The 15,997-nt window shown below is 39.8% G+C and overlaps 1 protein-coding gene across 2 annotated transcripts in view; it reads right to left on the bottom strand.

The window, feature by feature from the left end:
- Window positions 1–15,997, bottom strand: part of DEPTOR (DEP domain containing MTOR interacting protein) — a 149,781-nt gene that overhangs the window by 51,931 nt on the left and 81,853 nt on the right. The window lies entirely within an intron of this gene.

Below are 15,997 nucleotides of genomic sequence, written 5' to 3'. Positions count from 1 at the left end.
CTGTGGTGATGATGATTGCACATATCTGTGAAAATGCTAAAAAACCAATGAACTGTACACATTAAAATGGGTGAACTGTATGGTATATGAACTATACCTCAATAAAGCTGTTAAAAAAATCAACAACAACAACAAATAGTACAGAGTTCCTGTGTACCCTTCACCCAGATTCCCCCAATGGTACCATTTTACACAAACAATTTGAGTAAAATATCAAACCAGGACAGTGACTTGAGTACAATCTACAGACCTTATTTCGACCTCACCGGTTTTTACATGCACTCATTTGTGTAGTGTGTGTATGTGTGTGTGTGTATAGTTTCTGTGCAATTTTATCACATGTATAGATTTGTGTAACCACCACCACACTCTAGACACAGAATTGTCCATCATGACAAAAAGAACTCCCTCATACTACCCCTTTATAGCCTCTGCCCCAAGTCCCTACTACCTCATAACCACTACTATGTTCTCCATTTCTATGATGTTATCATTTTGAGAATATTATGTCAATGGAATCACACAGTATGTAGCTGTTTAAGATTGATGTTTAATGAATGAATGGCTATCCAATGATAAAGACTGGTTAGTTCCTAAGGAAAATCTACACTTTAGAGCACCTAATCATGCCGGGCTGTCAACTCAAAATCAATAATAACAATAGCTAACCTTCATACAGCATTTTCTATGAATCCAGCATGATTTTAAATGCTTTATATGTCTTAATTCCTCTAATTATAACAACAGCCTAAAATACAGGTTATTTTTTTCCTTATTTTTTGGTAAGGAAACTGAAGCCCAAAGATATGATTAAGTCACCCAAAGAAGACACAATGAATGGCAGAGGTAGAAATAGAACTACAGTATCTGACTCCAGAATTCAGGTTCCAAACCATTACTCTCAATTCCCTCTATGAGAAACAATTCCTGTGCTTGTTTAGTTTCTCATAAAGAATTGAAATAACGTTACATAAACTGCTAATGTATCACTACCAGACTGAACTTATACCCAATTCCACATTACCATTTATATCTCAGGATTTATTGAGGTCTATTTGCAACTTCAATTTTATACTTTGAGCTCATGACTCTTGCAGTTGTGGAACAAGCAGGACATCACCCTCCAAAAGCCATGTTCCTAGGTCATGGTGGTCTCTGGGAAGTAACCAGGAACTTTGCAAACTGGCCAGCATCATGCTGAAGTCTCAAACAATTCCCAAAACACAAAATATTTGATTAGACTTCACTAAAAAAAAAAGACATAGACATATCCAATCAGCACAGGAGAAGAGGCTCAACCTCATTGGTTAATATGGAATGCATGTTAAAACTACAATGAGACGTCATTTCATATCCACTAGAATCACTAAAATAAAAAAGAGTGACAGCACCAAATGTTGGTGAGGATATGGAGCAACTGAAACTCTCACTTTGCTGGTGGGAATGTAAAATGGTAAACTCAGGTTGGAGAATTGTCTGAAAGATCTTATAATGTTATACACATATTCACTCTATGTCCCAGCAATTCTTAGGAATCTACCCACAATAAATGAAAACATATGTCTACAAGAATGTTCACTGCAGCCTTATTCATAATAGCCAAAAACTGTCTCCATAGATCTGCCCTTTCCAGAATGTTATATAGTTGTAGATTTTCAGATTGGCTTCTTTTACTTAGTAATATTCATTTAAGGTTCCTCCATATCTTTTCATGGTTTGATAGCTCATTTCTTTTCAGCGCTGAGTAATATTCCATTGTCTGGGTATACCAGAGTTTATTTACCCATTCACCTATGGAAGGACATATTGGTTGCTTCCAAGTTTTGGCAATCATGAATAAAACTGCTATAAATACCCATGTGCAGGCTTTTGTGTGGACACAAGTTTTCAACTCCTTTGAATAAATACAAAGGAGCATGATTACTGGATCATATGGTAAGAGTACGTTTGGTTTTGTAAGAAACTGCCAAATTGTCTTCCAAAGTGGCTGTACCAGTTTTCATGCCCACCAGCAACGAATGAGAGTTCCTGTTGCGCCACATCCTTGTCAGCATTTGGCATTGTCAGTGTTTCGGATTTGGGTCATTCTAATAGGTGTGTAGTGATATCTCATTGTGGTTTTTTTTTTTTAATTTTTAAATTTTTTTTTTTTTGTGAGGAAGATCAGCCCTGAGCTAACATCCATGCCAATCCTCCTCTTTTTGCTGAGGAAGACCGGCTCTGAGCTAACATCTATTGCCAATCCTCCTCCTTTTTTTCCCCAAAGCCCCAGTAGATAGTTGTATGCCATAGTTGCACATCCTTCTAGTTGCTGTATGTGGGACGCGGCCTCAGCATGGCCGGAGAAGCGGTGCGTCAGTGCGTACCCGGGATCCGAACCCGGGCTGCCAGCAGCGGAGCTCGCACACTTAACCGCTAAGCCACAGGGCCGGCCCTCTATATTTATTTTAAAATAACAATTTTTAAAATAGTTCACATAAACATGAAGAACAGTAGGCTTTGTATGGAAGGATAAAATGGCAACACTTCGTAAATATATGGCATGTGTGAATGTCTTATCCATATTATTTACTTAGAGCTTAAATGTGGAAGATGGTATGGAAATTGGGATGGAAGAAGAATTTATTAGCACCTTTAAATCTAATTCCAGTTTGTAAAATATCTTACTTTCCCAATCAAAAAAGTTTTACATGTTCATTTTTTTAAATTGAAAAATACAGAAAAGCTCCCATACCTTTAAAAAAATAGCATTACCTATTTTTTAAAAGAGAAAGGTGGTCAAAAGGTAGAGACTCCCAGTTATAAAATAAACAAGCATTAGGGATGTAACGTACAACATGCTGACTATAGTTAGCACTGCTGTATGATATACAGGAATGTTGTTAGGAGAGTAGATCCTAAGAGTTCTTATCTCAAGGAGAAATTTTTTTTCCTTTTCTTTGTATTGTATCTATATGAGATGCTAGATGTTAACTAAATCTATTATAGTAATCTTTTTCACAATATATATAAATCAAACCATCATGCTGTGTAATGAAGAAAGTGAGATAACACGCGCAGTTGGTTAGCGGCAGAGGCAAGTCCAACGTTCTTTCCATTACTCTAAGATGCATCTAAAGTGATCACATGTTGAGTTTTAGCTTGATTTCTGTGATGGGTGGGCTGTCATCTCAGCCCATCAGAGTTTAATAAAAGCCTGAGTGTCTACTGATTGCCATCTTTAGCCCACTCTGCTGAAGTTTAGTCATAATCATACTAGCAGCTCACTTAACCATTTGCCCTTGTACTCAGCACTTTACAAGTACTATACAATATCATCCTCACAATCACTCTGTAAGGTAGATATTGTTACCATCTTCATTTTACAGTGGAAGAATTGAGACTTAAGTTAGTTCAGTAGACTGCCCAAGGCTGCAGAGCTACAGCTTCTGAACCCACAGCAACATGTTTACCCAGAAATATAGGCCACAAGAGATTGGAAGAGACTCTCAAGTTATTGTAAAATGTCATCTTCTCCAACACTCACTCCAGATTCATCACAGAGTTTACCTCTATGTTCTTTCTCTCAACCACATGTCTGGCAATAGGCAGTCTTTTTGTGACCCTTACCAGATGGTCACGTAATATGGGTTTTTTTGGTGCAGGGGTAGGAGTAGCACATCTCTTTGCCCAACTAAGTCACTCTGCTTGAGAGCCCAGACTGTCTCTTAATCATTTTGGCATCCTCAAATCACAGACTACTACATGTTTGGCTCAGAGTAGGTGCCCAGTAAATGGCTGGAAGTGAATCGTCCACGGTAGGTATCAGAAGGATAAGCAGCATGTCCAGAACAGAACTAACTTTGAACTATTTAGATGCAGCATTTCCCCCCAAACCAACCTGGAGGCTCACGGTAGGCCATGAAGAGTTTGTTGGGTCATGGGGAAATTGGAACATTAAGGGCAATGCATTTAGTTCTTCCTAACATTAAATATATTCCATTTAAAGCCATTCCTTTATTCTGAAATTACACCATCACTACCTTTTTGTCAGTCATTCTTCCACCCACTTACTTTACTAACATTTATTGAGTTAGGTTGACTATATGCTAGGTACTTTTTTTGCCCAGTGTTTTATGAAATGATGGAAAAATGGAAGTTTGTATTTTTTTTGTGTGTGTGTGAGGAAGACTAGCCCTGAGCTAACATCTGATGCCAATCCTCCTCTATTTGTTGAAGAAGATTGGCCCTGGGCTAACATCCGTGCCCATCTTCCTCTACTTTATATGAAATGCCACCACAGCACGGCTTGACAAGCGGTGCATCAGTGTGTCCCTGGAATCTGAAACTGTGAACCCTGGGCCACCGAGGTGGAGCAGGGCACTTAACTGCTGCGCCACTGGCTGGCCCCAGAAGTTTGTGCTTTTTTTTTTTAAGTATCCATTCTTGGCAATTTTTTTTGGACTGTGAAATTCAAAATTTTGTAAACCTTAGATGAATAATCTAACACAAACTATTAAGAATCATATTAACTCCTTTATCAATAATGCTAACTGGTTCAACAGCCCCCTTAGGTATTTCACAAACAGCACCATATTCCTTCTAGTTCAACACCACCAAATGCAATCTAGGGTTGTAATTGTATTTACCATCCACACTCGCTAATGAATAATTCTTCTGGTTACATGAATATCAGAGTCTCAGAAAGCTGGGTCCCTATTAAGAGAGTACCACTGCCAACATTTAACCTAATGATTCATATGAGTGTTTCACAGTCTTTAAATAGTGATAAACTATTCACTTTGGCTAAATGAATAATGTTGGCCACAAAGACATATACACTTAATTCAGTGGTAGTTCTGCATGTTCTCAATAAATAACACATTCTTGGATTCAGGAGATGCTGAATGCATCCTGGACCAGGAAATAAGCCAATTACACTTTGATACGATATCTACAAATAGTGGCTGTCTTGTGGGTAGTCAAATTTTTACATAAATTTATTATATCACTACATTCAATAATACTATAATAAAATTTTACAGATCAGTTATTTATTTCTGGCATCCTTTTCAAGTTTATTGTGATTTTAAAAATCCTCAAGTTGACTTTGGCAACAGTATCTTAAATTATAACCTGCAAATACATAGCTCTGCGTACATTTATTAACACTTAGTTTTGTCTTTGTACAATGAATTACACAAAACACTGGCTCTTGTATAAATAAATCCAGAAAATCATTCTAAATCCAAACAAATTTTATAACAGATAAAAGCACCTTAAAAATATTTTTAATTGAAGTGGAAACTTGACGACTAATTTAATCATATGTCTCCTTGGGCTGTAACTACTGACTCAGTTTAACTCACACCCATTCTCCATTCCCCACCTCTGTACCATCTACAGCTGAAAGGGTAAACATACCATCTAAGATAAGATACAAGAGTTAAATTTAAATAGTCCTTACTCATCACATTCTTTCCCTAATAGTGTAGATGACTTTAAATGTGACCAAATCAGGGAAAATGAGGACCAGATGAGACAGTAAACCATAGATGTTAAGCATGATGCCAAGCAGAGTGTAAGAACTCAATAAATTGTACTTTTATTATTTTACAACCACTGTTGTTTTTACTGTTATCATCATTTATTGATGATATACTGCCATTTGGCTTATAGGAATTCAATTTTATGAGACATTACATTTAATGTCCCACTTCAATTTTCAAGGATTTATTTGGATTTTAGTGCCCTGGGAGCAGCCACACTCTTCGAAACAGAGGTCTCCATGTGTTCATCCTCCAGCTGTGTGGCTGGCAGATGTGGAGTCCAGTTCTGCTCTCAGAATAGAGAAGTGACAATTGCACGTGTCACTTGCAACATTTTCAAGGAATTATGTTGTTTTTAAAAGTGTTGTTGTGGGGCCAGTCCAGTGGGTAAATGGTTAAGTTCGCGTGGTCCGCTTTGGTGGCCCGGGGTTCGCAGGTTCGGATCCTGGGCAGAGACCAATGTACCGCTTGTCAAGCCATGCTGTGGCGGCCTCCCATATAAAATAGAGGAAGATGGGCACAGATGTTAGCCCAGGGCCAATCTTCCTCAGCAAAAAAGAGGAGGATTGGCGATGGATGTTAGCTCAACGCTAATCTTCCTCACACACACACACAAAAAACTGTTCTCTTTTTTTCTTTCATTAAAATTTTAATGACACGAACACTGAGTTGCATACATTGGCTTTGTTTGTGAATGTAGCCCTAGGTATGACATAGATAATAACAGTTACAAAAGCTGAAAGAGTGCAGATAGACAGTCATATTACAGCATCAATCAATCACACATGCCAACCATTCATTTATTCAATAAACCGAGCACCTACTAAGTATCACGCACCATCCCAGTTATCTATCTTAGCATGTTAATTGGAATATGACACCTCCTTGGGGCTGGCCCAGTGGTGCAGCAGTTAAGTGTGCACACTCCACTGCAGTGGCCCGGGGTTCACAGGTTTGGATCCTGGGCGCACACAGACGCACTGCTTGTCAAGCCATGCTGTGGCGGCGTCCCATATAGAGTGAAGGAAGATGGGCACGGATGTTAGCCCAGGGCCAATTTTCCTCAGCAAAAAAAGAGGAGGATTGGACTTGGATATTGGCTCAGGGCTACTCTTCCTCACAAATAAATAAATAAATAAAAATTTTTTAAAAATTTAAAAAAGGAATATGACACCTCCATCTGCTCATCATTTCAAGTTCATCAATACCAAAGTCTGCTAAAAGAGACATAGTTTTGAGCCAGCCCTGATGGCCTAGTGGTTAAAAGTTCGGTGTGTTCTGCTTAGGCAGTCCAGGTTCGCTTCCCGGGCACAGAACCACACCATACGTCTGTCAGTAGCCATGCTGTGGTGGTGGCTCACATAGAAGAACTAGAAGGACTTACAACTAGAATATGCAACTCTGTACTGGGGCTTTGGGGAGGAAAAAAAAATAATTAAGAGACATAGTTTCATATAAAAACAAAACAATTAAATTAGGACTTTACTGAAAACTTTCTTACGCCAAATAACTTTTAGAAAATAATATCATGCAATGAAAAGCAAAGGTTTTAAAGTTGTACAACCTCAGTTTTTACTTTTCTGCCCCATTTACTAGCTGAGTGATTTGGGAAATGTTAAGTTTTAAGCCTCAAATTTTTGCATAGTTTTGCTGTGAAGAAGAAATGAGATAATTTATATAAGAGATTTGTTATGGCATCTGATATATAGGGCATTAAGTGCTCTTCTTGGGCTTCTAAAGATTGACTTCAGCCTTTGGTCATTTAAGTTCCTGCAGAGAACCCATTTCTTCCGTCTTTTCTGCTCTTCATTCAAAGAATACTTTGCCCATCTCCCATGAGCAGTTCTATCTCCTTTTCACTTGTGAAAAATATGAAAACTTAACCAGATATCCAGATCAAGTTTAGCAAGCATAACACTGGAAAATATTTAAATCTCTGAAGTCAAAAGAAAGCTGGAAATAAAGGAGTGAGTTCAGACACAGGAAGTTTTAGGAAGTAACCAGATGAAGAAAGCCAAAGATTTCTTTTTTATGGCCATAAATTACATACATAGACTCTCAAGAAATAAACAACAGCTAAAGGACATATAGTTTATATTCCAGAGAGAGAAGAGTTGATTCTTTCTACACTTTAACATAACATTCTCCATATTAAATACAAAAATCATTTGCTACATAGGCGACGTTCTTTGTTAAACACAGAAAAAAATAACCTAAGATCTGGGAAAAAAAAATTAAAAAGGAAAGAAAAATCAAGAAGAACAGTGACTGGTGTCTCTAAATCTTGATGTTGTTGCAATTCTTCATTTCTCAGATCCCAGTGCTATACAGGAACTTTATATTCTAGTAAATGTTGTGACATATACAATTTAACAAATTTCTTTCTTTGCTCCTTGAGAATATTAACCTCTAAACAGGAAGAAATAAGAAGATACAATGTTCAAAGCCTATATTCTACATCTAATATTCTAATTGTGCTGTTCTCAACAGCTGTAATTAAAAACTGACAGGTTTTTTTGTGTGTGTCTGAGGAAGATTAGCCCTGAGCTAACATCCGATGCCAATCCTCCTCTTTTTGCTGAGGAAGATTGGCCCTGGGCTAACATCTGTGCCCATCTTCCTCTATTTTATATGGGACGCCACCACAGCATGGCTTGACAAGCAGTGCGTTGGTCCGCACCCGGGATCCGAACATGAGAACCCCGGGCAGCCGCAGTGGAGCGTGCACACTTAACCACTACACCACGGGGCCCGGCTCCTGAAAACTGACAGTTTTTCACTCATCAATTTATAATTTCTGGGACTTTCTAAGCCTTCCCTTTTGCACTGGTGGAATTCTCTAGGGATTTGGCTTGGCTTGGTATTAAATGAGACATAAAATAGGAAGGAAGGCAGACACAGCCAGAAAGCTGAAGCAATGTAAATACAAGAGGATCTTATTACTTAGGAAAGTTGAGGTTCTAGAGGCACTAAACTCACAATGTTATTGATACTTGGTAAAAAGAAACAAAAACAAAAATGAAAAAAAACCAGATCCTTATTCACTGTATGCCTTTGCTTTTCAGAAAGCATGAGGGAAATGTCACGCAGTCTACCAAAATAATAAAGTGACTTGGTACAGATATATTCTTCTTTTTGTGGATAATGTGGTTACATTTTTTTCCCTTAAAAATTATTAGTATGATTTTAGCAAACACAAAGAAATTTGAAAAAGCTGATTATCTAAAAGGGGGGAAATTGACTTCTATCCTACTTACACATATAGTCGAAGGATGACTATAAAAACTTATCACCTTGAGCCCTGCAAATTCAGCTGAATACAAAAGACATTTTAGGCTACTTATCTAGCTGGAGGGAGGAAGGTCACATACTTCTATTCATCCTTGAAATGTTTGCTGGCAAATGACATACACAACACATCTTGAAATAAGTGAACTGAATCCAGCAGTGTGATAAGGGGGTTGGGGGTGGGGGAAGAGAATGTGCAGATTTCAACTATTCCCTGGATGGCACATCATCAAAAGTTTTTTTAGGGCCAGCCCCAGTGGCCTACTGGTTAAGTCCGATGGGTTCCGCTTTGGCGGCCTGGGTTCTGTTCCTGGCCGTGGACCTACACCACTTGTCTCTGTCAGCGGCCACGCCATGGCAGTGGCTCACGCACAAAAAGGGGAAGATTGGCAACAGATGTTAGCTCAGGGTGAATCTTTCTCAGGAAAAAAAAAAAAAATTTAAAGTGGTCTTCGATTTGAGATTAAGTAAAAAGAAGGCTTAAACAGAGAGAGGAATGAAGATAATGACTATTATAATGAGGAAGAAAGATCAGCAAGGATGAGGCTGAGTGGGCCATGACTACAACCGCACACCAGTGTCAAAGCAAAAGGCTCTTCAAGGTCACCTTAAAGACAGAAGACCCTCAGCAGCTGCCATGATCAGCATCCTTATCATTACTACATTCCACAGCAACAGAGGTGGGTGTGGCTTACCACTTCACCCAGTCTACAACGGCAGGCGGGGGCTTTGGTGAAAGGTCATTCTGGGTCATCAAGGATGGCCTCTATCCTACCACTTGCACCATTTCCTCTTGCTTTCTTTCATATCTCCAACTGATGCCTATATCTCTTCCTAAAAGGACCACTTAGCACCTCTAGACATTTTGTAACAGTACTGACAAACTTCAAGGATAAACAGGTGGCAGGTCTAGTCCTCAGACTTAGTGTTTCTAGAAGGCAAATAAATTCTGCATATAAAAATGCTGCAACTTGCCTGCCAACAAGACAAAAGTTTTCAGTGGTTTCCTACATCCAGGGACAGATTTGCACACTTTTGCCTCTCTGCTCCTGTTAGATCACAGACCTGCAGAGTCCAAGCATCTGATACCATTTAGTATGTTGCATATTTTTGTGTGTGTGTGTGAGGAAGATCAGCCCTGAGCTAAGATCTGCCAATCCTCCTCTTTTTTTGCTGAGGAAGACTGGCCCTGGGCTAACATCCATGCCCATTTTCCTCTACTTTTTTTTATATGGGACACTGCCACAGCATGGCTTGACAAGCGGTGCGTTGCTGTGCGCCCGGGATCCGAACCCCGGGCAGCCACAGCGGACCGCGCACTTAACCACTTGCACCACCAGGCTGGCCTAGTATGTTGCATATTTAAAAATTATCAAGACTAAAAAAATTAATATATGCTTTCTCATCATGTGTTTGGTGGAAAACATGAATTGAGAATTAACTACAACAGAAGACTAAAGCTATTTTTTAAAGAAAATCTACCCATCCTAAAGGGATGCAAGAGTTGAAAGAGCCAGGTTTCCTAAAGCAGCAAAAGGCCTTGATTCAAGAACATTAAGCAAGTGTGTTTAAGTGCCTATGCCACATAGGGCCAGTGCTAGGTGCTTGGGATACAAAACTCTTCAAAAGGCAATAACCACAGTGAGTCACAGGACTAAAATAATTACTTCCTGAGCACTGACAACATTCAGAAGAGGATATGAAACCAGGAAATTGATTTTAGGGTATAAAGTCCTATTAACTATATTACTAAAACACAGCACTTCACATTCACATTAGAACCCAATTACACTTATTTAATTGATTGAAGGGAAGAGAGGGGATGAGAAAGAAATGAAAAAGGATTCAAAGTAACTTTAGTAAAGATAGCACAAAAGAAGAAAATCAAAACATAACATTGTGATTACATAGGTTTCTGCTGCTTCCATGTCTTACTGCCAGAAATGTACAGGTAATAAACAGAAGGTCAAATTATGTTTTATTCTTCTCTATGCATCATTAAATAATAGCTGGGTGCATTCCAAAGACTAGAACCTTTATTGTTAGTGATAAAATTCAGAACAAACGGTATGTTTTTCAGAGACGAGATTGTTTTTCGGAGACCAGATCGCACTGTAAGTGCAGAGAAGTCTAGTAACGAACTTATTTTCTCTGGCAAATGTGATACCTCAGATACAGAATTCAATGAAATAAATCTGTAACTCTAAATCTTTTGGAATTGTTGGCATAAATCCAAAGGCCTAATTAAAGCACTTCAGTGTTGAGTTACTTAACAAGTATATGTTCAGCAGAGATTATGTATAAGATACTGTTTAAGACCAGCAATGGATGTGGTCACCAAACTTATATTAAGCTCTACCCACCAAGGCATCTGATGACGAGGATGTTCATGACACCAACGATGATAATGATAAGCAGCTAACATTTATTGAGTGATACTCCGTGCCAGGCCCTGTGCTAAGCACACTGCATGATTACATCATTTACCTCTCACGGCAGTACTATAAGAGAGCTATTATAATTATTCCCATTTTACAGAAGAGAAAACTGAGGATTACACAAGGTAAACTTGCCCAAGGTCCCATAGTCATTAACTGAAATATCCAGGACAGAAACACTGACAGATTAATTCTGGAACCCCATTTCTTAATCTCCTCAGTAGACTGTCTCCCATCCAAAGATGTAATAATGTCAGATAAGGAGGCAGATGAGCTTACAAACACAAGAAAACAGAGTCTGCTTCTCCCTCATTTATTACTGTCTCCAGGTTACAGAGGCAATTTGGCCGGGCGTGTTTTCTACAAAACTCTTCACCAGGGCAGAATGTTTTTTCTTTGAAATTGTCTATTACAAGGACATAGCAATAACACAGAGAACACCACTCTGGCTTCAGAAGGCCTTGGGTTGAACATCGGCTTCACTCTTTACTAAGTTACTTAACTGCCCTGAATTTCAATTTTATTCATCTGTAAAATGAGTTGAAGAAACAAGGAAACAACAAAGGTAAAAGGCCCATGAGAGTTTCTGGTCCATAGAGGCACTCAATTAATGTTATCCGTACGTGGGCATCCAATCCAGGGCCCAGGGTGTCAGTGTCCAAAGGATACCTTTCCAAGGCATGAGCCTTTACAGACTTCACCTATAGGGGGGGAAGGTTCTGGAAGCAACTTGAGGTGGTCTGGGGGAAAAAAGGAGGCAACCTAACTAAACCAGATAAACTCGGCAGGGCCAACAACACAGAGAAGGACATCCAATGTGATGCTGGAGGCACTGGAATGAAACCCCACCCAGGAACCACTCTGTGTGAAAGCCCCCCAAAGGCTCGGTCCTGGAGGGCGTTTTCTTACCACTCCCAGAGAGGGTACCACACTAACCTACTGGGACTTTACTGTACAGTAATCTGTCAGGTGTTCCTTGCGAAACTGAAGAGACTAGGACCCTCGGAGGAGGAAGCAGCAGACGTTCAGAAAAGGAAGATATCAGTGAGATTTAGAGTTTTTTAAAAATTGCCTTCATAGGGGCCGGCTCCACGGCTTAGCGGTTAAGTGCGTGCGCTCCGCTACTGGCGGCCCGGGTTCGGATCCAGGCGCGCACCAACGCACCACTTCTCTGGCCATGCTGAGGCCGTGTCCCACATACAGCAACTAGAAGGATGTGCAACTATGACATACAACTATCTACTGGGGCTTTGGGGAGAAAAGGGGGGAAAAAAGGAGGAGGATTGGCAATTGATATTAGCTCAGGGCTGGTTTTCCTCAGCAAAAAGAGGAGGATTGGCATGGCCAATACATAAATAAATAAAAAAATACATAAATAAATAAAAATTTAAAAATTGCCTTCATATATTTTCTATTTTATTTATATCTGTACTCATCTTCTCTTAAACAAAAAGGAAGATAGAAGATATAGGAAAAACCTCACTTACTTTTTTTTCAATAAACTTTATATTTTGGAATAATTTTAGATTTATAGAAAAGCTGCAAAGATAGTACAGACAGTTCCCATATACCCTTCACCCAGCACCCCCTGTTAATATAACCACAGTCCATTTGTCAAAACTAAGACAGGAACATTGGTACACCCACCTATTTTAAGTCTTGCTTAGAGCTACAAGGAACTCTGTGTGTGGACACAGGAAGAAAACTGTTCCTTAGAAGCTCATGTTTCATAGGGAAGGTCACTTAGTTACTTAATGAAAAAGACATTTATCCTTGTGGCTGACAAGACTAGCGGCTTGTCCAAAACCCATTCTCCCTTTCTTCCTCCTTTATAATTTGTTCAGGGCAGCAGTGTGCCTGGCTAAAATTATTTGATTCACGGATTGCCTTCCAGCAACTGTGGTCATGTGACACAGTTCTGGCCCATGCGATGTAGGTAGAACTCACTGGAATAGGTAACACTTTCTAAATAAAAAGCAATGTCTTGCTAGGTGACTCCCCTCTGCCTTTTACTGCTTTGTCATTCCATCTTCTTCCTGTCCAGAGTGCAGACATGAGGCCTGGTGTACACTAAGGACGGTGGAACAGAGAGATGGAGGAAGCTTGCATCCACCTCATTATCAGCCTGGGATTCCAACACCTGGGGCATGAGGCAGAGGAACCCCTCTATTCCAGCCATCATACTACATTTTCTGTTATTTGTAGCAAAACACAATCCTGATACTGTTCCAAACTCAGGTCTGGAGACATGAAATCAAAGTTTTAAAAACAAACGCTTTCTATTTATTTGCAGCCCACACCTTGTAACAAACTATGCTTGACTCAGAAGCCAAGAATAATAAGATAGAAAGTCACGCAGGCAGAAGACGTGCCTTCCAGCAACTGAGCTCTGATTCCTCCTGCGACACAACTTGTTATGTACGGTCACTCCCTAAGCCTCAATTTTTCCATCCATGGAAAAGAAATTATAATAACTTCTTTTATCCAAAGCAAGTGAAATTAATAACAGGTAAAGACTCATAGCTCTCTGGAAGACAGGGTTGCAATAATGCAAATGCACCATTAATAATTGTTCTGGGGCTGGCCTGTGGCCTAGTGGTTAAATTCAGCACACTCCACTTTGGAGTTTGGGTTCGGTTCCTGGGTGTGGACCTACACCACTCATCAGCAGCCCACACACAAAACAGAGGAAGATGTTAGCTCAGGGAGAATCCTCCTCAGCAAAAAGAGGATGATTGGCTCAGGGCCAAACTTCCTCATCCCCCCCCCCCCCAAAAAAAAAATATATATATATAGTTCTGCTGCCAGCAAAAATCCAAAGGATCCCATGAAGAAAACTAGGAATTTAAGAAAGTGCTCCTGAATTTGGGGTCGTATACTGGATAAGCCCTTTCTGAGCAAAAAGAGAACTGCCAAGACCAGATCCAGTCTAAACCATGGCAGTCAACTATTTCTGACTTGTGGAAATATTTAAAAATCAAAAGAAATATTAAAAAATCAGAGGAGCAAGAAAACATGACTGCAAAATCACTGTGCTGGGGAAGGGGGAGGAACTCTTGTTGCCACTCCAGAGATCTGTGTGGCTGGCACCTAGCTTTATTTGGGTGTCCAAACCAGCACCGCGAAATATAGACGACAAGGGGCTTCCTTGACACCAACTTTCCGGAATCTCAGCCATTGGGGAACAGAGATCTCCAAGAGAGGGGACCGAAAATTGAAATATTCACCAGGATACCACCCAACCCTCCGCTGGTTTCAGAAAGGTCTAGAACTGTGCTCTCCGGAATGGCAGCCACTAGCCACACATGGCTGCCGAGCACTCGACATGTGGCAAGTTCCAGTTGAGGTGAGCTCTAAGTGTAAAACCACACCGGATTTTGAAGACTGTGAAAAAGAATGTGAAGAGTATGAAAAAAAAAGAATGTAAAATAGCTGATTGGTATTTTTCATATTGATGACATTTTGAAAGGATAATATTTTGGAGATAGTGAGGTAAAACATTATTAAGATTAATTTTATCTATTACTTTCTACTTTTTTTGCTGCGTCTATTAGAAAATTTAAAATTACGTTTATGGATTGCATCTGTGGCTTACATCATATTTCTATTGGAAATAGGATGGGTCTAGAGGCTGGGATCCCATAGGAACAGACCAGCTAACCAACAAACAAGTTCATCCCTTTAAGTGGAGCACTTTGAGAGCTATTTGTCATAGAAGACAACTCTTATTTTGAGCTTCTGACAGCCAAATGATCAAGAGTTGTTGTTATTGCTGTCTTTTTTTTCTCACATATCTCCCCCATCCTATTTCCTTCATTTTGATGAGGAAGCACATTACGTCCCCACTCGATAGGAATCCCCGCTTGAGGTTATGCTCTCAGCAACTGTCAGGGAGGACACTGTGAGCCAGTGTGGCAAAACCAATGCCCAACCTTTCTCCATTGGCATGGCAGCTTTCGTAGTTTCTAATCAGACTGAAACTTGAGTGACAACCGAGGGAGTGGTTAAAACAAAACGGAAAGAATATAGATCCTGATATGCAGGCCTTCCTTGGGTGGAAGTAGAGAAAAGAGGGAGTGGGCTCCTTGTGGGGTCAAATGTCATCAGTGGGACAGAGAAGAAAGAAAGTGAAGGGGAGCTTTTTAGAAAAATGCTAGGTAAAATGTTTTAAATGTTATGTCGATTTTAAAATAACACATATAAATAATTTTACAAAAAGATTACTCGCCAAATTAGATTAAAATTGGTTATGAATATTAATAAACACATTTTTCCAATTGTAATCAAGATATGTATGTGTGTATATAATTCTTTCTTAAATTTTAATTTAATACTGCTCCATAATCACACTGGTCAGAGTTTATATATGGTCAGTTTTATACTTGTAATCACTCCATGGTATTAATATACTTTAGCTTGTTTATCCATTCCTGGCTGAAGAGGGGAGAGGGGAGCAGAGAGGAGGCGGAAAGAAAGGAGTGTTCCCAAAGGAACTATAGGCTTGAACACAAAAGACAATCCAGATGTATGGTCTGAGATGGGAGTAACAGCTAAGGGAAACTGAGTTAAAGTGAGCAGCTAAGAATCGAGAGCCAGAAGTGGCTAGGGGGAGAATTTCTAGAGGCAGAACCAGGAGAGGCAGCAGTGAGCAAGGATGATTTGGCTGTGAGAATCACTGTTACAACTGCCCAAGGAGAGCCTGGGGCCCAGACAGGAACCCCAGCCTCCCAGCTGGGAAGGGGC

The sequence above is a fragment of the Diceros bicornis genome, chromosome 21 (assembly GCF_020826845.1).
Source record: "Diceros bicornis minor isolate mBicDic1 chromosome 21, mDicBic1.mat.cur, whole genome shotgun sequence".
NCBI classification, from domain to species: Eukaryota; Metazoa; Chordata; class Mammalia; order Perissodactyla; family Rhinocerotidae; genus Diceros; species Diceros bicornis.
The sequence above is the reverse complement of the archived record's forward strand: the minus strand, read 5'-3'. Positions and strand labels throughout refer to the sequence as shown.